This window comes from Brassica oleracea, chromosome C1 (genome assembly GCF_000695525.1).
Source record: "Brassica oleracea var. oleracea cultivar TO1000 chromosome C1, BOL, whole genome shotgun sequence".
NCBI classification, from domain to species: domain Eukaryota; kingdom Viridiplantae; phylum Streptophyta; class Magnoliopsida; order Brassicales; family Brassicaceae; genus Brassica; species Brassica oleracea.
In genome coordinates, this window is record NC_027748.1 from 32,813,617 (window position 1) to 32,838,389 (window position 24,773).

The 24,773-nt window shown below is 32.1% G+C and overlaps 3 long non-coding RNA genes across 3 annotated transcripts; 2 read left to right on the plus strand and 1 right to left on the minus strand.

Annotated features, from left to right (window-relative positions):
* Positions 1–4,456: 4,456 nt before the first annotated feature.
* Positions 4,457–4,997, minus strand: LOC106302057. Its single transcript, XR_001262341.1, has 2 exons — positions 4,809–4,997; positions 4,457–4,718 (listed from the first exon to the last, which is right to left on the minus strand). It is a non-coding gene; the product is annotated as an uncharacterized LOC106302057 (long non-coding RNA).
* Positions 4,998–10,581: 5,584 nt separating this feature from the next.
* LOC106344452 lies at positions 10,582–12,420 on the plus strand. The gene is made up of 5 exons (XR_001270174.1): positions 10,582–11,039; positions 11,138–11,388; positions 11,459–11,539; positions 11,871–11,942; positions 12,042–12,420. It is a non-coding gene; the product is annotated as an uncharacterized LOC106344452 (long non-coding RNA).
* An 11,677-nt stretch (positions 12,421–24,097) lies between these two features.
* Positions 24,098–24,729, plus strand: LOC106301779. The gene is made up of 3 exons (XR_001262282.1): positions 24,098–24,168; positions 24,267–24,383; positions 24,472–24,729. It is a non-coding gene; the product is annotated as an uncharacterized LOC106301779 (long non-coding RNA).
* Positions 24,730–24,773: the final 44 nt, after the last annotated feature.

Here is a 24,773-nt window from a genome sequence, read left to right on the forward strand (position 1 = left end):
GACAATATAAGCAGCCATATCTTTTTGTTATTTTCTTGTCGAAGGAAAAGGTTACTGGTAGCTGAATTATCGTGAATTTTGAAAATTTTAAAAATTCGTTGTTATTGGTTTTTGGACTTTAAAAATTTTAGTAGATTCCATTGTTATTGATTTAAAAAATTTCAAAATCCATTCAAATCTCTTCTTATTCAAAAGGTTTAGTTATTATTGATTCTCTAATTCTAACTAAATCTATTGTTATTGATATATAAATTCTATTCATTTTTATTTATAAGACTTAACTTTCAAAATACCATATATGTATCCATGTGATTTTCAAAATCCTTGTGATAAAAAAACTAGAAAACAAAATAATTATTCTTACCAAATATCTATTGCACCTTAGATCCAAATTATATTTCAAAACTATAATTCATTACATTTTTATACTTTTACATTTATGAATAATTATTTTTAAAAATATTATAATTTTCCATTAAATTTACAAATCTTAATAATTTAAAAATACTATTTTTTAAATAGTTTCAAAAAAAAAATTCGAATTTCAAAAAGAAAATTTGAAAATTATTTTTTTTAAAATAGAAAAATTATAAAAATTATAAAAATGTTGGAATTTGAAAACATATAATTCAAAATTATATAAAAACAACTTTTATTTTTTATTTTTATTATTTATACATATATACAACAAGGGGTAAAATAGTCTTTTACTTTTTTAATGAAATTTGTTTTGGTCATTTTTTTAATGCTCTTTTTTTGAAAAAATCTTTTAAAATTGCTATTTAAGAAAATTGTTCAATTTTTATGTATCAGTATTATTTTCTTTTTAATTTGAAATAAAAAAATAAATAATCATGCTATATGATTTAGAAAATAAACAGATTCTATATTTATTTTACAAACAATGATAGAAAAGAGGTAATGCAGATTCATGAAAATCTATATCAATCTAAAAAGTTATGATCAAATTTCATAAGTCAATGTATATAAATTTTCACAATCCACATACCTTTTTAGAATCTATCAACTCACAAAATTCACAAACTCTACACAAATTCATCTCCCATTAACCCCCTAAATTTCAAAATGATTTTTTAGAAGAAAAAATGAATAATACATCCAAAGATCTCTTGTAAAACTCGAAATATCGTCTAGCCTTGTTGTCTGATTCTTGTCACTAACTCAAAAGATTCTAACCCAAAATGATTTATAGCTGGATTTAATCTTTATCTATTTTCCCTTCATAAAATTAAATGCACAATTGACAGATTTGTTTCAAGAATTTGTGGTTTATAGAACAAATCTACACACAGTTTAATCTACTTTAGACATTGAACTATTAGATACAAATACAATCACTCATAATTGTTTATCGATGTCTCCAATCATTGAATTAGAGAAAATCGTAATCAGACCGCACGTACTGAATGATGTACTACAATACGCAACAGAGTACATCGAAATATCGAATTTATATTTGTTAGAGCATAGTTAACTACGAACAATATGCTTCCCAAAAAACAGAAACAACTAAAACACTTAAAGATCTCCTATGGGACACAAAAAATTTCTCTATATTTCACACTTAAACAGAGTAACTCTATTATAGAGTTGAATTTGCTTCAATGGTTCACTGAGTAAAATATAGAATAATGTTGTTTTTTCACTCTATATTTGGAGTAAAAAAGCAACATTACTCTATATTTCACTCTACTATAGAGTAACTCTATTATAGAGTGAACCATTGGAGCAAATTCAATTCTATAATAGAATTACTCTATTTTAGAGTGAAATATAGATTAATTTTGTGTGCAAACATTGGAGATGGTTTTAGAAGAGTTAAAGAACTATTAAAAAAAGCAGGAAAGAGAAGCAGAAGCATTTAATTTAACTTCTAGCTTTCAGAAAGAAAAAAAACTGTCTAACTTAACAATGATAAAGAAAAGTGTAATTAATTACTAAATGGAGTATATGCTAACCTCGCTAACCGAGATGTAGCCAAATGGGTTTGATGGGATAAAGATGCTCTTATAGAACCAAACAGATTCTTTCGGAGTAGAGAGAAAGAGAGAGAGTGATGAATTTTGAAGTTTTAGAGAGAGGGGAAGTTTCAGAACCAAACAGATTCTTCTCCTCCAACTCCCTATTTCCTTTTCTTTATGCCCTACCGGTACTCCCTATTCTTCAGCAATATTCTTGACGTCTCTAGTGAACTCTGACATTCCCGGTGACTGTTCTGACCGCGGCGGAGCATAATCTTGTCAAATCGAAGGCGGATCTGGAGCGTCTGCGAGTTGAGCGAAGAGGTGGTCACTGGTTGCGTCGGCTTTTAGGGTTCTACTGTCGGAGTTTGGTTCGAACCATCTTACTTTGGTCTCCCAGTGAAGAAGCGGCGGCGCGTGACTGTTATTGCTTGACACTTTGACTGCGGATCTGGAGGCTGGTCTCACCTTGCTGGCTTGAGGTTCAGATTTGCAAGAAAGGAGTGTGCGGTGATGTTAGGAGTTTATCTCGGCACGTGAGATGCTCTATGTCTCCTCCCGTTCAAGGAAACTCCGAAGTTCCCCTCTGGAGGCACACCAAAGTTCGTGCGGAGGACGGGTGTTCACCGTACTTTCTCTTATGATGTGTGTACCGTGACTTCTGGAGACCGTTAATAATCGTCTATGGTTCGGTCGGAGAAAGGAAGGGAGGTGTTTCTTCTTTGTTCAAGCAGAGTTGCGACATCGGCGTGAAGGCGTCTGGTTAGGAGAAGTCGTTCCTCTGATTCTCGGAGGCGAGTCGTGACGGACCTTCTGTTTTTCCGAGTGGTCTGCGGGAGAGTTCGAAGGGCCATTGGTGATCACGGTTAGAGGCACAATATGTGCAGTACCGATTATTGTTTATCTGGTAGTTGGGCCTCTTCTTCTACTTCACAGGTTCATGTCTGATCATTAATGACACTACAAGAAAACAACGGTATTCTGACGGACATTCTGACGGAAAATGAAATCCTCGGAATATACCGAGGAATTTCCGAGGAAATTCCGAGGAAACACAAAATTGGGGTTCCGAGGAATATACCGACGGAATTCCGAGGAAACCTCAGCCCGTCGGAATATTCCGAGGAAATTCCGAGGAACAATGTGTTCCTCGGAAAAAACCGATGAATTCCGAGGAAATATTATAGCCGTTGGAGAGCCGTTGGGGGATTTTGTCTTGTAGTCTGTTTTTAGTGGTAGGATTTAGTGGTAGAATTTAGTGGTCTAAGAGATGGTTCATTCGGAGTAGTGGGATGTTCTCATTCTCGTTATGGTGAAAAATGCAATATCGGATTGACTCGGGTAGCGTAGGATCCTTCTAAGTGTTCCTAGGTGATACTAGATCCCGATATTGTATGTGGGGTGAAAATCTTGTGAGGTTGTAATCTCGTTACCACGAATTGGTTAATACAAAGTTGAAGTTGAGCCAAAAAAAAAAGAGAGGGGAAGTGATTCTTGACACATATATAAGACAAAATTTGTCTCTCTAGAGAGCGGAGTGGGACAGAGCAGAGACATAAAGAGTGATGGGATAAAGTCTAAGCGACGAGAAGCCAAGCTTTGTGAGCTGTGGTGTGTGACCAGTCTTATAGAGATTAGTGTAACAATCATCGTTATTTTGATTATTATGTTTTAATCCCTAATTAATTGTTAGTTTGAAAAAAAATTATTAGTTTGTATTTGTTTATGATTAGATGACAAGAGCCTAGTGTTGAAAATTGACATTCACTTGTTCACTTTTTCATTCTAACGTATACCATCATAGAGTTATTTTTGTTTGATGTCATTTTGTCGGAGAGATCAAAAATATTTTGAATTTGTTTCAAGAGAATTTTGGCTAAAAATATATACTGAAAACTCATTTGTCCCATCAAAAATTTTAACTATAGTATTTAATATATATTATTACAAATCCTATTTCAATTTGCAATATTTGAAACTCAATTTTGTTTAATCTTCAAATGTATTTATTTCAAATTTTATTTTGGGTAATTGCACTGGATATGCCTAGTATAAAGATTATTTAGGTGATCGGTAAACCACTGTTGCACTTTCCAAATATTCTCCAAGTATCCCTATAGCACCTCGCTCTGACACAACTACACTACGATACCTATGCTACCAGCCATAATGATGCTATATGACTCTACATCACGCAAAGTGTGTGTTGCAATTGTGGAGGCAGATAATTGCACAGATGGTTTTTGCTCGGCTTGTTGATCATCCAGATATATTCCAGATATATTCCTCGGATATATCTTAACTCATTTAATTGTTAATATTCCATTATTGAAATCGATTCAATAGATTTTAAGGAATATTCTGATTTATACTGTAAAACATTCAATTAATCGATACAATTTGTTTCTAATTAAAAAAAAGATTTGATAGAAGATTATACAAGTTACCTAATATCACGGTGCAAGAGATTCAACTAATAATATTTTATATCGTGAGCAAACACCCACCGAATATATTGGAGCTTTCAAAATGGTACCAATATTAACAATAAATGATATCGATTATACAGTTTATAAAATCTGTTGGGATACGATTTGGAGTATGCTCCAAGGTTTCACAATAACCTAAGCACCTCTCCTTTAAACCTCTTCATATTATAAAAATCCAAGACCCTCTTCCTATTGAAACCACTATTATAAGTGCTTTGTTCCTTTCACTTATCAACGATCCTTTACTCTGGCAAGTTCATGTGCTATCAAACGTTAAAATCCAAGAAGCAAAAGGTAATAAACTTAAAATCATCGAACATGGAATTGGTATACTTACCTTTTTATGACTCACAGAGATGAACATGACATGCGATTACTCCTTTTGATTTTGTTGTTCTATCTTCGATTTGGAAGCAACAATCGTCGATTACTTTTCTAATCTGAAGAAATTTTTGAGAAAAGGATTCTGTCGGTAGAGTTTTTGTCTTTTATTTTTCATATCTGATTATTTTTTTTTTAAATAGTATTGAACGGTCAGTTTCTTTTTCGAATCATTTTTATTTAAACATAAAGAAAATATTTTAGATATTTTTGGACCATATTATAGTGTTTCGAAATCCCAATTCTATTTTAGAAAATGGGGTTGATTTAGATGATTCAATAATAATTTCAACATCCCATTTAAATATATTTTGTTTAAAGATAATTAGAATATTTCTTTTTTTTTAATCAAATTTTAGAATATTTCAATGAAATGTATTAATGATACATTTGTTTATTGTGAAACATAAACAATAATAAATGGTAAAAAAAAATTACATTTTTAAAATAAATATACATAGCTAACATAATATCATCTACTCTATATGACCTTTACATATACATAATAATCGCCTAAAAATATGAATACAACAGCTACAAATACATACAAAACACATTATATATTTTTAATTTTAAAATTTATCAACAAAAAGTCAAAATCTAGTATTATGTTATATATATATATAATTCTTCATTTGTAGTAATTACAATAAATGTGTTTCATATATTTCCATGTTTTAATAAATTTCCTCGTATAAAAAGTGATTTGAATTTTTTTTTTGCAAAATAACATCTATTTTAAAACCATAATTATTATTTTTAGATAAATATTGATTGTGTTAAGTCAAACATACAAATTAAGGATATTTTGCAACAAATACAATAAGATTAAATGATCCATTTGGTAAGTGATATATATTATCAATATTTCTAACAACAATACAATGTGAACAACTCTGAACCAACTCCATCTCGTTTTGTATTTTTTTGTTCTCTGTTTCTCTCTGCCAATAATGGAGGATGACATTGAATCCAAATCCTCAGTACTTAAAAGGTGAGCACAAAATCCTCCGTATCAATACTCCCACTTTTTTTATATTTTTTAAAAGAAAATTGTATTTTATTGTTACAGTTTTAGTTTTGATGTGGGAGAAGTATCCACTGAATAAATCAACTTTAAAAATGGGTGTTGGTCGAGCTGTCAACTGTCTAACCATTCGAGCCTTTTTATCTTACTTTCCGTTTCTCCTCGTTTTCTTTTTTGCAGATGTGTAAAAGACACAAGATGCATTTATACTTCCCTCTTTGTCTTTTTCTTATTATTTTAAAACCAGATGTGAAATGCGTGGATTATATTGTTATATATATTTTCTTTTAGTGTAATATAAATATACGATATCAATTGCTTATTTTGTTCTTAAAAAAATACAAAATTTAAATTTGGAAATCAACAAAGATTTTATTGTCTATGTTAAGTTTTTGGTGATATCTCTTTTGGCCTCGTAGTTTTCATGTATGTTAGTTCAGTATCTACATAAATTTTCAGGAAGAAATTATTGTTGGATAGAATAGAGAGAAAACTAAATCATACATACATTCATATGAGGTGGTTAATACTTTTATTTGGAGAAGCAAAAAATCTAAATTTTTAATATTATTTTTATGTTAATGTATCATTTATATTTGAGTATATAGATTATACTACATATAGATGCATATAAATATTCAGCTAATATTATTTATAAACTAAAATATATTGTTCTTTTGATGTGTAAACAAACTAATGTATTTTGTTTGAAATTTATTTTTAACTTTAAAAATCTAATTTGTTGGAGTTAGAAAATTATAAAATTAAACTTTAGTGATTATATAATTAAACTTTAGTGATTAAATAAACAACAGTAACAAATCCATGACTGCGAGGAAAATATTATTCTTAGCAAAATAAACAAATTTTAACTGGATAAAAACTTACAAATTTATAGGTGTTCACAAACTTAAAATAAATTGTGCATTCAAACTCGATTTTTACTTTTCCGCACTTATGTTGTTGGTTCAGTAAAAGTATTTTTTTTTGTCGGCTACCCATGTATGCAAAATCATTGGTGGCAGACGTGCCGATTCTCCGAGGAGCATCTCCATCAGTATTTATTTATTTACCACATTTGGAGATTATCTAATTTATATTAACCAGGTTATGCAACGTATCTTAATCATATGTGTGTCTCACAATTTTTGGCTTTTGTGTTTTTTTCCTGGTTTTTATTGGTAAAGATTATTATTCCATGCATCTACATAATTTTATAATATTGCACGCTTGAGTTTGAGATGATAAATTTGATTAATTCTTAAAATGAGAGGAAACATAGAAGCTGTACATGGATGAATGAGAACTGAAAAAAAAAACAAAAAAAATAAGCATCATGTTTGCCTAATATGGTTAATCCTTATATATAATGAGTAAACATAAAATGACCAAGAGAGTGATATTCAGTGTAAAGCTACAAAACGCTCCATTAAATACTAAAGTGTAAACGATTACCATGGGGTTCTAAGCTCTTTAACAGCTCGTTTTGCCTAATCCACAAATACAAAAATTCTGTCACTTGCCCATAAACTAAATACTTTCTTTAAATCCTCCTCCGTAGTACCTTTGTCTAAGCTTCCAACAAATATTTCAAAATCTTTACGCTTACGTCTATCATGGAGAACATCATGATGCTCTTCTTACACATCAACAGCTTCTCCAAACTTGACTTCTTGATAAGAATGCACCTCATCACCTTCACTCCCAAGATCAGACCGTCTCCAATCTCGTCGGCAAACTCACCTGCATTTTTCTCTGCCTCAAAATCCTCCTCCAGTTCTTTGTCCTACTGATTTACCAACTCATGATCCTCTTGTCTTAATTATCTCTCTTCAAACTCCTCCCCACCATATTCATCAGCATCATACTCTGATTCATCTAAATCCAATTTTTCATCTCTTCCAAAATCATCCGGACAATACTTTACCTCAGTCTCTTCAGCAAGTAAAACATATAGAAAATTCAAAGTAGCGTAAAGTAAGTTCAGAGAAAAAAAAACACCATAAGATATGTCTATCTTCCAAAGAAGTAAGAAGAGTTAGCCCTGAAAACTAAAACAACCATCCCAGGCAAATCTAAACTTAACCATCCCAGTCAAATATAGACATTTTATGGTCATATATTATGTAAGGAATAAGTCTCAAACTTTTACCAAAACAGAACTTAGATCCGTCAAATCAATGAAGGAATACGGAGACTGATCAGTTGCATTCTCAACATATCTTTATTCACTCCCATAATCCTGGCTCCCTTCAACATCGAACCAATGTTCACCATCAATGTATCTCCTTCGACTATTTTCGACACTCAGATTTGCTTCTTTATTTCCTTTGTTATCAGTCCAATCAGACGTATGAGAAGCTTGAATGTAGAGCAGCAGCGTATACTGCGTTTCTTTGATAAGCCTTCTCATCTCCGAGATAAAGAAATTTTGATGCTTTACCTTAAATAATTAACAAAGCATATCAAATTTTAACTTTGTATTAAAAGAAAAATCAAAAAGTATATAACCTCCCATGAAAGTTTGGATGCAACTTACTTCCGATGAAAGATGGTAATCAGATTGGACTAAAGAGTCTACGAAAGGATGAGTGTCGAGAAATTGATATGGAATCTTGAATCTTGTTTGAAACATCCTTTTCAACCTTTTCGTCTGAGACTCCTCACGGAAAAGAAACACATGAATGGTAATCTGATTGGACCATCTCTTTGCAGCCCTAAAGCACATGCTTTCTAAAGGCTATTGAGATTAGTTGTCATAAACCATACTTTTGGCATCAAAGAATAACTCTGAACTAAAGCTTTCTGGCCGCTTCATGTAAGCACAAAAAGCAAAGTAAATGAAATATTAGAATGAATATATACAAACCTTAGCCTCCCAATCTCTTATCAAACAGTTGCTAAGGCAAATCTCTCTTTACCATCAAGTGATGTTAGCTTCTATAAAAGAGCACAAAGAATGTTATATTATCAATCTCTTATCAAACAGCTGCTAAGGCAAATCTCTCTTTACCATCAAGTGATGTTAGCTTCTATAAAAGAGCACAAAGAATGTTATATTATATATATCTTACACCTAAAATATTTTCTCAAAAAAAGTGAGGCAGTAAAAATGCTTGGAATCCACACGAAGAGAATTCATGTGACCTTGTATGTCAACAATTTTTTTGTCATCACTCAAAGACTCCCGAGGAGCACCAGCTTCGACACTAATTGACATCACAGTCATACCTTCTACATCCTATACAACAAAAAGAATACAAAGATAATAAAAACACACAAAGCGATACTATGTAAAAGTTGTACCTGCTCAGCAACCATGGTGCTAAGCTGTGCATCATTCGCCTAAGGAGAATAGCAAAAAAAACACCACTTAGGTTATTACATTTCTGGCAGAATTCAGAGTAAATGATCATGTTAGCATACCTGTTGACGTGCCATGCAATCAGCCTTGATTGAAGAAATATATTGCAAAAGTTTGGTAAGGGCAGGAGCTTCGCCACCTCCGGTAAAGCCGCCCATTTCGCTTGCACACGAAGATCTTCTACCATTATCTTTCGCTAGATCACCTTATTTGATAACTCTGATCTTAAATTGTAGACCGTCTCTGCAAAAACAGAAAACATTGATTAGAGGCATTAGGTTTAGACTACCTTTTCATCAAACATGAGGAGTACGATTCCCATGATTTTGCGATCTTTCTAGAGCCATAGAAACCTTCCGACAACGTTTTAGGAGGTCCGTCGGAGATACGGATTGAATTGTTAGAGTAATGTCGTTTGAGGATGTATTGCTGCCGCTTAAGGATCTTACGGAAATCACTGCAGGAAGGAGCTAGAAGCCTAACTTTAGAAGTGGAAGGGGAAGTTCATACTAGAATTTATAATATCTGGAACTAGTTTCTGATTTGTGACAGCTGAAGAATTGGTGTTTTCATGGCCGAAACCGAAAACAATTAAATTGACAGCTGGAATCCAAAAGGTAGACGTCACAATTTATGGAACATATAGCATTAAAAAAAATTTACGTGAAAGTAGACGATGAGTCAAAATATTTATTTTGGTTAATACCGTAAATTTTCATTTTTGTATTAAGGTAAAATGACATGGAAGTTTAAAATAGTTTGATTGGTTGATTTTTTGAGCTGAGGTGGCATGCTTTTCTGTTGAGTATATCTCCCTTTTAGTATTGTTAAACGAATCTAAAAGGTAGACATCACAATTTATGGAACATATAGTAATAAAAAAAGTTACGTGAAAGTAGACGATGAGTCAAAACATTTATTTTGGTTAATACCATAAATTTTAATTTTTGTATTAAGGTAAAATGACATGGAAGTTTAAAATAGTTTGATTGGTTGATTTTTTGAGCTGAGGTGGTATGCTTCTCTGTTGACTATATCTCTATTTTAGTATTGTTAGATACTTCTTTCTATCGAATATATAATTACTGTACACCTAATGAACGTATATATTATATGCACTGCCTGCATTCAATGTATCTTCAAATAGCTATCTCTTTGTGCGAATCTATATGTCTATTATTATAAAAGAATGTTTTGCTCTATCCTCCTTGTGCCACCTAGGATTTCACCTAGGAAATTCGAGCTCTGGAGTTGCGACACGTGTACACAAGCACAAACCGCATCGTTTCATTAAACATAATCGTATTGGGCTTCGATGTTATTGGGTTGTGGGTTTGAAAGCGTTCCTAACCCTAATTCTAATGAAACGAGGAGATGGAGATCGATGGCGGTGACGCCTGAGCTTCTCCATACGCCATCTTCCATCCAAACATACACTTCATTCTTATTCAGACCCAGAATCTGAAACTGAGGCTGCTTCTTATTCTTCGATTACTTGCCACTTTGAGGTCCTTTTGTAACTCATGATTTAATTGAGTGTGCGGCATGTCACGAAAGTGAATGAGCAAGCAGTGGAGAGAGACAGATCAAGCGATGGAGAGCGACAGATCAAGCGGCGGAGTGCGATGGATTGCTGGCGGCGGAACAAGCGGCGTTGAGCTGATGGAGCAAGTCACGGAGAGAGCGAGATGGAAATCCTTGGAACAAACGACAAAGAGTGTGACGAGAGATAGCAAAGATAATTGATGCAGTTCAAACTGTCACAGGGAAGGTCAATAGGCTCTCGGACAGGATAGGTTACAAGAGCTACAATCATTTTTGGTTTCCTTTTTTTTGTACGAACCGAGGAATGAAGCTTTTGTTTAAGTTGATTTTTTTTTGTTGCAAAAATTAGGTTCCTGCTTTCGAAGTTTCTGTAAATGGAGGGGTGAAGGTTTCGGGAATCAAACCAAATTCGAGAGCAGAATTTAAGAAAATCTTATAGGAGTTCAAATTATGGCTTAGTAGCCTCACAGAAGATAAAAAGCATGCTGCAACAGTTTTTTTGTACTATAAAATGACGAAGTAAACTCCTATAAGATGATTCTCAATCTGATCATCTCGCCAACATCACAAAGCTTGATGATACTTGGTCACTTCACTGAGGTAGAATAACATGCACTTTCTTCATTGATACTAGCTATGTGTCTTGAAGTACTTCATTATATTTTTCCAGTTTTAGAAGCTGCTGCACAGAAAAGCTGAAGCATTCCTTTCAAATGACTACTATGAGTCACACCTTGCATGGATGGACTTGGTACATGTTCTTTGCCCATTCGTGTTTATAAATAAGTAATAAAAGAATAAGTTTTGTTAGGCAAGCTCTGGCTATTTCAGTATCAAGTCTATAGTTTTGTGATTGGGAGATTGTTATTCACACGATAATTTTGACTCTCTATCAACTTATGTAGGAATCAAAGTTGGATATTACCATTGGTGTCCATATGAGACGTTATCATCTACCTTTACTTATACGCACAATCCTTGCATTTAACTTGGCATTTGTACATTAACCATTTGGATTTAAATTAAACATTAGGCTCTTGGCAAGATATTTCTCTGAAATCTGTATTTATTTTCCATTGCAGGCTTCATTTGAAGCTTTCATCGAGATGATAAAGCCACAGCTGATCTGAAACTCTTTTGGTGACAATCTAAAGGTACATTCCCCTCTTTTTGCTGCTTTGATCAATAAGTGTTCCAATTACTTACATTTTCCATTTTCTCTAAGATCATTTTTCATTTTCACTTTCCAATAGTTATTGGAAAACAATCTCCCGCTTGACAGTGTATACAAATCAAAAGATGTGCTGTTACTCCTATTCGTGTCTTTCAGTGACAAGAACTGGTCGTTGGTCGGATTTCACTGAGAATAAACAAAGATTTGAGAGCAGAAGTTCAAACTGAAGATTAGCAGCTGCGTAAGAGCCATGGGAGTCTTCAGAACACACGTGGAAAAGGTTACCATCTCACTCTATCATTCTTGAGTAAAAATAATTTCTTGAATGGAAAAGGAGAAGAAGCTGTCATCGTTGGTAATGTTTAGGTAGATTTGGCCGTATGTTTCATTTATTTTTTACTACAAGACAGATCAATATATATTCATGACTTAATTAAGATGAACTTGAGTACTGCGAACTTGAGGACGCATGCATAGCTGCATATCCATGTTTTTAGCCAGATAGTTCAGATATAAACACATCACTACATGAATAAAATAATCACTACATGAATAAAATAATAATTCTTCTGGTATACCAAATGCTGCTTTTATATTTTAATTTTTTCGATAGAGCATCTACTTTTATGTTTCATAGTTTCTTACAAAATATATAAAAAAAAAGATTATTCATCCAGCTTCCTGTAAACCAAACTTTCCACCATGGAAAAGAAAAAATAATAATAAATAACTATAATAATGATTAAAATACATATTATTTCTAATTCAGTTTTTGTTCTATATTGAGCAAGTGTCAACGGCAGTATACGATTGTGATTTTTTTCTATTAACTATATAAACACATCACTACATGAATAAAATAATCACTACATGAATAAAATAATAATTATTCTGGTATACCAAATGCTGCTTTTAAATTTTAATTTTTTCGATAGAGCATCTACTTTTATGTTTCATAGTTTCTTACAAAATATATAAAAAAAAAGATTATTCATCCAGCTTCCTGTAAACCAAACTTTCCACCATGGAAAAGAAAAAATAATAATAAATAACTATAATAATGATTAAAATACATATTATTTCTAATTCAGTTTTTCTTCTAAGCGACAGTATACGATTGTGATTTTTTCCTATTAACCATGTAACCACATCACTACATGAATAAAATAATTAAAATGTGCATTGTGAGACCAAATATTTAACAATATTTTTTTTACAAACTACATCAACGTAAATTCAAAGCTCAACTTATAAAATAAATATCCCGCCGTGAAAATATTCTACTTCCAAAAAACTTTAAAACCATAACATAAAATACATGCAAATAAACATAAACAATAATATAGTAATATAAACTGCCACTTGGGATTCCACGTCACAAAATCGTCTCTTGACAGGACGACACGTGTCCCGGGCGTTAAAACACTGCGTTTCATTAAAGGAGTGGGCTGCTGCGTACGTTTCTGATACATATTACAGCCCAATAGTGATAGGCCCATTTAGAATCCATGATATATACGCCAATGATAGGGTTTCGGCTGTTCTTCCCTCATCAACATCAAAGCAGTTCTTCTGCGTTCTCAAACGATGGAGTTCCAAGGTATTGATTGGCTCACGTCGACGACATGACGTATCTCTTTCTTGATCTTCGTTCGCGTAGTTCTGGTTACTCTCCTAGGTTCTGAGAATGTCGTCGACAACATCAAACTCCGACGAGCTAGGCACCAGACCCTCCGCCACAGCGCCGCCGCCGACGATCCGCCGCTAACACACGCCGTCCCTCCAATCTCTCAGCCCAATCGCTTCTGTAACTCCGCAATGTCATCGTCCTCACCACTTCCTCCAACGAACCCACAAAGAAGAAACAGCTCGGCTTCCCTCAAGCTGAGTCCTTGCGAGGGATGAACTGCACCGCCGCAGCAGCTCACGAGGTTTCTGTTCCCTAAGCAATTGGTCGACCTATTTTTTTGTCTCTGATTTTTCTAGACTCTGAAACTTCTCGATTTAATCTCATCTTAAATCTTTACTCACTGTGTTTTTTTCATCATTATGCAGCTATGACCCATGACAAGGAAGTGTTCAGTTTGCGCAGTGACAATTCTCGGAGCCATGGCGCTGAAGATGTTTTAATAGCTTTTGTTGAAAAGGGCCAACTTCATATGGACTTCTCATCGATGCTGCTGTAGACATTGTTGAACAGAGCAACCGCCAGTTTCTGGTGATTGTCGCCGATGGGCACTTAAAGTTTAGAGTTTATACAGAGTATGAAAGCTTAATGAGAAGCCCACTTTCTGAATCTGAAGGGACGTGAGGTTTGGATATGGCCCATGGAAAATTCAGTCAACAACAGAAAGACACTATCGACGCCTTTTTTAATGCGAGGTGAAAGAACATTTTCTTCTTCATTTTGACGACTCTGTTTTTCCAGAAGCTAATTCTCCAGAGTTCTTCTCACGTTGCAGCTCATATGTTGATTGTTTTAATCAGTGTCAGTGACATTATCCTAAGCTTGATATCATCTCATCTCCAATATCAGTTCCATTTGTATCTTCTTTTTCAATCTTGATCTGCTCTCTGCAAAGGTTGTGAATTTCATAGAGATCATGAGAAAGAGAGATAATTAGAGTTAGCCAAAGAGACCAGATTTTCTCTTGCTGATCTAATTTGTATTCAGATGACATTAACTTACAAACATTAAAACTTGGTTCTCTCAATCTCTTTGTTATTGAAATTTACTCTTTTGTCTCCCATATTTCACATCTGCAAGAATGAGATGTTTTACTATTTTCCAGCTTAAAGCTTGCTATTGATATCTAAAAATCTGATTATAAACGAATGTGAAGCTTTGTGTTCAATTTTTAAGACCATGAGTTGGGGTTTGTAGGTCATACCTGTGGTGGAATCCGGCCATGAAAGTCTTCTACTTCGGCTAATATTTGAAATCTTCAGTGAGTATGAATGATTATCAAAACAAAACTTCAATGGACATAGCTCTTGGATTAAGAGCTCATTTGTGTAAAGAAAGATGATGAGGGTAAAGAAGAGCGCTAATGGATGGGCGAAGACAAAGCATGAGGGTAAAGAAGAGTGCTAATGATGAGGGTGGTGATTTGGCAAAGTCACAGGTGGTGATTAGAGTTTATCTCTTTTTCTTTTTACAGTTGTGATTTGTCAGATCATTATGATTCACCCTGCTGGGCTGAGGGAGAAGCTATCTTCAGACATGTGGTTTTGTTATCTCTGAAATTTTGCCATTAGAGAGAGATAGGGTGAGACCTTTATAGATGTGATGAAAGTATTTATGATTGTTGTTTTATACATTTTTGCAGATTGTCATCACTTTTGAGATATATGTTGTTGAAAATATTGTTTGGATTCCTTTTGGTTTTGGTGGGTTCAAGGCATGATGATTAAGATCATATAGTTAGAATTTCAATCAAATTTTCATTCTTGAAACTAGGGCTGGACAAAAAACCCGAATCCGAAAAACCGAACCGAACCCGATCCGAAAAAGTAGTACCGAACCCGAACCGAAATTGATTAAATATCCGAATGGGTTCAAAATTTTGGTATCCAGAGAACCGAAACCGAACCCGACCCGAACCGAAGTATTTCGGGTATCCGAATGTATCCGAAATAGATTTATATATCTAAATATATTAATTATTTTTAGATTCAATGTATATTAAAAACATTCAAAATATATAAGATATTTTTAAGTTGTCTAAAATATTTGAAAATATATACAAATATTCAAAAGTAAATTTCTAAAATAGCTAAAATATACTCAAAACACCAAAAATAGTTGAAATGTCTACTGATTCTCTATCAAAATATTCAAACCAAACCAATTTATATGTTAAGTTTAGGTACTCTGACATATATTATTCAAATTTATATGTGATATAGTATTTTATTTACAAATTTTGAGAAATTGAAACTATATATTACATTTTAAAATTTTAAAAATCATTTAAATGGGTTATCCGAATCCGAACCGAACCCGCAAAGATCCGAACCGAACCCGAACCGACATTTAGAAATACCCGAATATGGCTAAAATCTTTAACCCCGAATAACCGAAACCCGAATAAATCCGAACCGAACCCGAATGGGTACCCGAACGCCCACCCCTACTTGAAACAGTTAAAAAAATTATAACATTTTAAAATAAACTGAATGTTAATTTCTAGAAATTTAGCATAGAAACAAATTATCAAGAAAATCATGTGCTATTATTTAAACCTGACTAATGGTTTGTGAGATTTTTCGAATTTCTCCGTTTGACAGAAAAAAATATGTTACTCATATTAGTATGACAAATACTTATCACATCATCATATTTTCAAGTGGTTTTGTGATAAAACATTGTCATCTTGAAGTTATTTAGTTTGTTACGTGCTGATGTAGTACTTATTTTTGACCAGAGTTGGGAGAAAACCATGGATTGTCGTAGTCCAGGTTTAAGGTTTGATGCTAGCTAGATTCAAGGTGCAAAATGTTCCTCTTAAAGGTGATGATTCAGTGACCATGTAATTATTCGATCCTGATTTTGGAGAAGCAATTGGAAGTGTGAGCTCCATTGATTCTGGTGAGAGAAGCTTAAATATGTTTTATCATATAAGTTAAAACCACGTGTGAGCTCCATTGATTCTGGTGAGAGAAGCTTTAATATGCTTATCATATATAAGCTACAGATTTGGTATTATTTTAACTTAATTTACTTTTCATTTGTTTTGGAATTATGAGGTTATAGTTGATTACAAAACTGACTCTATAAAATAATATTCGATAAATTAATAAACATCATTAATTAATAAAAAAAATTACGGTCCAAAGTTGAACAAGTTCAAAATATAACACAAATCGATAAAACAATAAGATAATAATTTTTCAGAAAATCCTAAGTAAATATATGGTCCCTTTAAAATTACTAACTTATAGTACATACCTTTTATATAAGTACAAAAAATCATTATATTGTTCGTTTTATATTTTTGTAACATTTAATATATTTTGATGAGATTTAGTAAAATTATATCTTAGACACGTTAAAATTCTATGAAACATATTTTATATACACCAGATAATAAAATAAAACTAATATAAATGTAAAATTTCAAAATGTTTATTAATGTATATATATACTAAAATCAAATATTTCATATTTTAGGAAACATATTTCTTAAAATAGAAAAACATAAAAAGGGAGTTCTTTATAGATTGAAAATTTTATAAATTAATAAAATACCAAATTTCCAACATTAGAAATTTGTAGAGTTTTTGTTGTATATGTAAAATGTACAAATGTGTTCATGTAGGACTGAGTTGATGTGCACACTGGAATAAAGAACTGATGTTGGAGCAAGCATAACAACAACCTATAATAAACCACTTTCAACCACAACCATAAAATATTTTTTATCTTAATATAAATTTTTTTAATATAAACACAATCATCGAAATCTAAAATATCTGTGCAACAATTTTTTAATATAAACACAACCATCAAATCTAAAATAATTAATGTTAATATTTATAAATTATCTACACCCAAAAATACTTTAAACCCATCAACACTATTACACACTCCTCTTGCAAATCCTAACATGAAACATATACAATGAAAATATACAATTATATAGCAATATATATCACACGAATATCATATTCCGCGCGAACGATCCTAGTTTTAATATATTATTTTGATTGATCTTGTCCGGCTAGTATTTGTTTATTATAATAAAACATTGATTGGTTAGTTCAATACTTTAATTACAGTGATGTCTCACAAAATCGTAACGTAATGAGTTTATCAATTAAGTGCATTGTGACTTTGAACTCCATATATAGCCCTAACATTTTGTGATGTTGTCCATAGCCAAACAAAATACAATATCTAATTTCTAGCCACAGCCTATCTAATCCAATTATGTGGCGGAGAACTAACTAAAATGCAATTTAATTTCTTGTATCCACTACAAGAAAACAACTAGTTTTCTATGGACGATTTCGTCGGAAATCCGTTGGAATAAGCCATTTCCGACGAAAATAGTCGTCGGTTATAACACGTCGGAAATAAAAATTTCGTCGGAATTTCGTCGAAATTTCTGACGAATTTCCGACGAAATCCGACGGAGATATTTCTGACAAAATTCTGACGGATAAAATTCCGACGAAATTCCGACGAACAGAATTCCGACGGACAGATTTCCGACGAAATACCGACGGACCTTATAAATTATTTTTTTAAAAAAAACAGATTTTATTTCAATATTTATAATAATTATTTTTAATTCATTAAATATATATAAAATTTAAAAGTTAGAAAAACGTTTTTTAAGATAATTATTATTTTTTAAAATCATTTATAATAAATAATTTTAATTCTTTATATATATATAATTAAAATTAGAAAAACCTTTTGTAGTATAATTGTTTTTAAAATCCTTTATAATAAATGTTTTTATAAATTTTTAAAAACATAAAACGGTTTATAAATTGAAAATATTTTAAAACAAAGAAAAAACGTTTTTAAGAATTTTAAAAAACTTTTTGTAATTGAAACCTTTTTCTAATAACTGAAAAACGTTTTAATAAAATCTATAAAAAACACAAAAACATTTTATAGATTGAAAAGGTTTTTAAGAAGGTGAAAAAGGTTTTGATAAATTTTAGAAACCAGAAAACGTTTTATAAATTATAACAAACTTAAAAAAATGTATAGGAACTTAAATGTTTTATAAAAATCTTAAAACGTTATATAAAATTATAAAAACGTTTTGAAACAATGAAAGATAATAAAAATTGAAAACATTATATATATATATATATATATATTTTTTTTTTTAAAATAAAAATTTTCAATAATTATAAATACACAAAAATGTTCTTATAAAAATATTTAACATATGATTTCTAAAATCTTAACATCTAAAAGTTTCAATCTACATACAAAACAACAACCTAAAACAAAATCTAACAACATATAACTCCTAAAACTATCAATTCTATCCTAAATCTTCGGATTCAAAACCTAAAATCCACAAATCTAACATTCCAATCTAAAAAAATGTAATCTAAAGAGGGGTTTGGATGACTTACATGATTGGGGAAGAGATTTGGAGGCTTTGGGGTCGGAGTCGCAGATTTGTGAGAGAGAGAGGAGAAAGACCGCGAAGATTGCGGAGGAGAAGAGAAAAAATGAGGAAGAAGAAGAAGGGTCGGCTTATGTATTAAAAATAAACCGACAGACAGTTTCCGTCGGAATTCGGTCGGTTCTATTTTAAGCGGTTAATCAAAAAAAATTCTCGAATTTTCTTCCCGGGTAAAGTGAAAAATTCTGACGAAATTCTGACGAAACCTGTTCGTCACATATATCTCGTCGGAATGTTTCGAGAATATCGCCAAAGGAAGCCCCGAGATACTATGAGTTTCTGCATGTCTTTTGATTGGTCGGGGTTAGAGTCCGTCGGAATTTCGTCGGTATTTTCCGTCGGAATTTGGTCGGAACTTTCGACGGATTTCCGATGGAATTTAGAGAAATATGAATTTGGGGTTTCAAATCAATAGTCTAATGATCACATAGAGATCTTTGATAGTATGTAAATGATTTATAAGAGGTTTAACTAAAATAATTACTTGTTTCACTCGATATTATACAAAATCAAAATCTAGTCTTATATTACCGTAATATGTTTGTATAAGTATATAAGTGTTATTGGAGGATGTTACGAATACGTTGATATGTATACGTAAATAATTTTTTTATATGAAAAAGTTTAACGGTGTGAACTAATTTCATATTATAAATTTTTATATGTGTTATTTGGATATTTTAAGTATCAAATTATACATTTATAATAACTTTGCAAATCTAAAATCTGTTGGAAAATTCCGACGACATTCCAACGAAAGTCAAAAACCCGTCGGATTTCCGTCGGAATATTTCGATGGAATTCCGACGAACTTCAAATCCCTATTGAAACCCCAAAATTATAATATTCTGTCGGAATTTTGTCGGATATTTCCGACGACTTTACTTTCTTCGGTATTTCGTCGGAAATTTCCGACGAAGTACCGATGAACATGAAATTAAATGTTTCGTCGGTGTCTCGTCGGAATGTCGTCAAAGAAAACCGACGAAAATATTGTCCGTCAGAATGTTGCGTGTTTTCTTGTAGTGATCCTCTTTAACATATCCCCTATATATTATTTGTGAAACATTACAACTTCTTTTTGTAGCCACATGTCATCACTAGGATGATTCTTAGAATTATTAGAGAAATAGGTTGGTCCATATAATTATATAATAAGTTTTTTATTAAACTAACCATAAATTCATTAGTAATGTCATTTATTATTTCCTTAAATAAAGATTACGGAATTGCCTAATGTGGGTAAAATATATATGACAATTAATGATTTGAATAATAAAGATCTGATAAAAAATATATCTTCTATCAAATTTGTTTAATTTAAAACTATTAAAATAATTTTTTAAAAAACACAATAACCATATTATAAAAATTTAGATTTTTCTGTATATTTTATATTTTGAATTTTAAAAAATGACTATAAATTACTAAAACTGTTAAAAGTCTCACATTCAAATTTTGCGATCCATGGTTTAAAATTTTTGTTATGACAAAATACAAATGATTACAAAATCATATAAGTAAAAGTCTAATTTAATTAATCATTAAGATTTAAAATATATATGTATATATATCATTCTAAATTAAACTATAAACCATATTGAATAAATAAATATTTTAGTTTTAAAATTTACTTTGACTAATTTTTTTTGATAAAAGTTTTGAACTAACATTGATAATCTTTTTAAAATTATCAATTACTAAAATTATTGATCCCACAATGAAAATTTTGTTATCAGTAATTTAAAGTTTTTACCATTAAAAATACTATATATCTATATATATAAAGAAGAGTTTTTTTCACTCCTAGGTCATCCACATAGGATGCCACGTCAGAAAATCGAAGGCTATCGTCGCGCCACGTGTCACTGCATTCAAAACACATCACTTTCTTAAATGAATATATCTCTTCGCATTTCCATACATACATGTAGTATGTAACTGACACTTTAATGCACATCAATAAGCGCTTATATGTATATAGAGAGATCCATCGCAGCCACTACATATCCTGACAATACTCTAAGATCTTTTTAAAACAACTTTTAGTTATGGTCAAGAGATAAAACAGAGGAAAGACTGGACTTGCAGGCAGATAGTGGAGTAACATAAGACGTCGTCATCCTTGCTCAGTCACGAGCGCATCTAACATTACCGACACCGCCTGACATCGGGTTCGTTCTGCTTATGTATTTTTAAAACATCCAAAAGTTTTTTTTTTTTGTATCATTGAAAATTATTCTTATTCAGAGATTATATGTTTGTTAGTATGAATTGTATAGGATGTTTAGGCATATATATTAAACATGTATGTTTACAGATACAATATAGTACTCGATTTATGTTACATATTGTAATAGTGGTTAGAATAAAAAGGAAAAAACTGTGCTTATAATATGTTTTAGTTTTTAGTTTGAGGGAAAGAAAAATAATAATAATAAATAGATGTAGTGTATTATACGGGGATTATTATGATTTTGAAACTAAACAAATATATAGGAAAATTGCACATTTTGGATGCGAGTGCAATTCATAATAACCGGGTTTAGTTTAGAGTGCAATATTATCCTCAAAAAAATATTAAGATAGAAATTATATTTATATCCACAAACTAGATAATTTTAGTTTTATAAAAAAATTTAAATTTGTGTACATTAATTATTTTACTTAATTTTTTAAAAGTTATGTTTTGAACTTCATAAATATTATTATCACTGTTTTACAAATATATTCTTAATTTTAATATTTAAAGATTAGATGAAATAATTTATAAGAAAGGTCTTCTTTTACTATCAATTTGAAATGTTAATATATTCATATTTTAGATTTACAAACATTGTTAATACAAATATCGAAAAGTATATATAATTATTCTATTAAGTAACCTGTACTATAGCGTAATAAAATAATTTTAAAATAATAGTTAGTTTAATATGTATTTTGCTGATTTATAATATTTTTGTACAGAATAATATATGGTCGTATAAGTTTTGTTTGTGTATAATATTCTATAGCCAGTTTAAAATTTTATGTAAGTATAAATATATAATCATCAAAGCATACTATTCCGCCGTTTATTTGGCGTGTTTTACATTTGTTTTAGTTTATCCTTAGCAAATTACTGACATAACATAAAACAAAAATAACTCCTTAAATATAACATAAATATAAAAAACCAACCACAAGTACTAATAGTAGCAATGACATTGTCCTAAACAACTACAAAATATATTTTTAGTGACTAAGATTACCTCAAAGTTAAAATTTTATTTTCCACAGTATTAGATACTCTGACATAAAAAAAAGAATTCTGGTAATTGAAAACTCAATCCCATTCTCTTAACATAATCACACTTACAACCAACTGAACATAGAAGAAAATTTATACAAAACTATATATTTCATGAAAACCGATATATTGAATTCCGCGCGTAGCGCGGACCTGTCCTAGTATCTTATTATATAAAGTAGAGTTCACTCTCTCCTGATGATGCCACGTAATCAATTGGGTAAAGGAAAGAGTGACATGTGTCCTCAGTTTTCGTTTTGATTATTTTGTTCCGTGTATTGTTAATGGGCCTCGATCTAATTGTTTGGTTTTCTTTGGGCTGCAACATCTTTTATTTATTTGTGGGCTACGAGACACAATATTTGTTCGGTTAAAAAAAAGGGGGGTAAAATGTCGTCTTCTTCAATCGATTTCTTAAAATCCCATTAGGTTAAACTCTCACGGAGGTTCTAGGAGGTTTTCTGTATCAAATCTCTCTGTTGGTTTCCTTCATGTCGTTCCGTCTCCATTCAACGCCTATGATAGCCTATGATATGTTACATGATTAAGTGGCTCATCGCCATTTACTGCCATCTTTACTCCTTGGACCCACACCATCTCATTCAATACTTCGTAACTCTCTCCAAGTCGGTGAAACTTTACCTATAAAAGGGCAGTCTTCGTTCCATAATCATCATCCTCACCAATCCTACAACAATCAAAACTTGGTTCTTAACGTCAAATGCGGTAGCGGGCTCATCGGTGTGGATATGCTCCTCCTCGACTCCAAGGTGATTCCGTTCTAAAAATATCAAGTTCGTCGTAGTGTTTGAACACGCGACGGCATTTACGATCATAGTTATCAAAAATATGTTCTCAGAGCAAACTGTTCTTTCGTTCGTATTTTTCCAAATCCGGTTGTTTTCAATTAACATTTTTTTTTTTTTTTTGGGAAATGGTTTCGAATCCGGATGTTGATTAAGTTTTTTATTTATAATTTTTTGCAAAACTCATGTCCATCGTAGTCTTTGAACACACGGCGGCGTTAGGCTCATATATATCCAAAAAATGTTTGCGAAATTCAATTTTTCCTTTTTCATTTTCAGGCGACACTCATGCCAGGAAGTTCACCATCTCACCACCTACAGACGGCACTTAAAGGCGGGTTCTATGTTCTCTTTGAGCGGCTTTGATGTCACTAGGTGTAATCAAAATTTTAGTCTGTCGGACTCTCCTCTATTGATATGGTTGAGTGATTCAACCAGTTTTGATTAGTTAACCGAACCGGTTTCCCCAATTCCAGAAGAACATTTAAGGTTTCAAAATCAAAATCAGCTGCTTGGCCTAGCCAACACAAATACCCAGCTTCTAGGTAATCTACTTACTAGCAGTTTCTCACAGACTCACCATTGCAACCTTTAAGATCTTAAAATGTTAAATCCTTTTCAGGAATAATCGCTGAGCTCACATCTATAAAAAAAAAAAATGTTGAGCGTTCCTTACACTGTTTTTTCTCCTCACAGTGATGTTTCTGGAACGTTGAGTATGTTTGACTCAGATGCTGTATCATTCCATAGCCACCTGGACGGCTAGCATAAGTCCCACAATAGTAAGAGGTACTCTGTCACATATTCTCTGTATTGTTTAACTAAGATCGACCCTAATGCTTCTTGGAACACTTACAACACTATTGATTTGCAGGCGTTTGTTCCTGAATGCCACATCTGGGAGACAACTTTATTTTGACAAGGAGACTAATGCAGAGGAAACCTATTTTACAAGTAAGTATTTGGTAGTTCTTTCACTTTTACGTCCAGATTTGTTTTGTTCTATGACTTATCCACTACATGCTCTGACGGGTTACTGTCCATCATTACAGGCTGGTCTCTCAAGACACTGGGAACACATCATCAGCTTCACTGCTGAGGGGTTAATCCAAGGTTGAGCATGTGACCATAGCTGAACTAAACGAGTTTATCCTCACTCCCAGCCTCAGGTTGTACAATAATATTTAGTATGATTGTATTTTGCATGTGACTCTGTTAATGTAAAATGTAGAGGTTGAATTTGTCTGCCCCATGAAGGTCACTGGATTTAATATGGATAAAGGCTGGTGCTATGTCTCTTGCTCCAGATGTACAAAGAAGCTTCAGCGGACGGTCTCATCTTTTACTTGGCAACCTGCAGTAACACCAATGCAGTTGGTTTCCTTCGATATGTTGGACCCTAAAATGAGGTCCCATAGACACATCAGCAACTAACATACATTTTAAACATTTTATTTTATGGATCGTGTGGAAACAACTAGTGCTGATGAGATTGCTGAAAGTCTATTTGTTGATTTCAATGGGAAAAATGCATATCTTGGTACGTGCCTACCGTAACA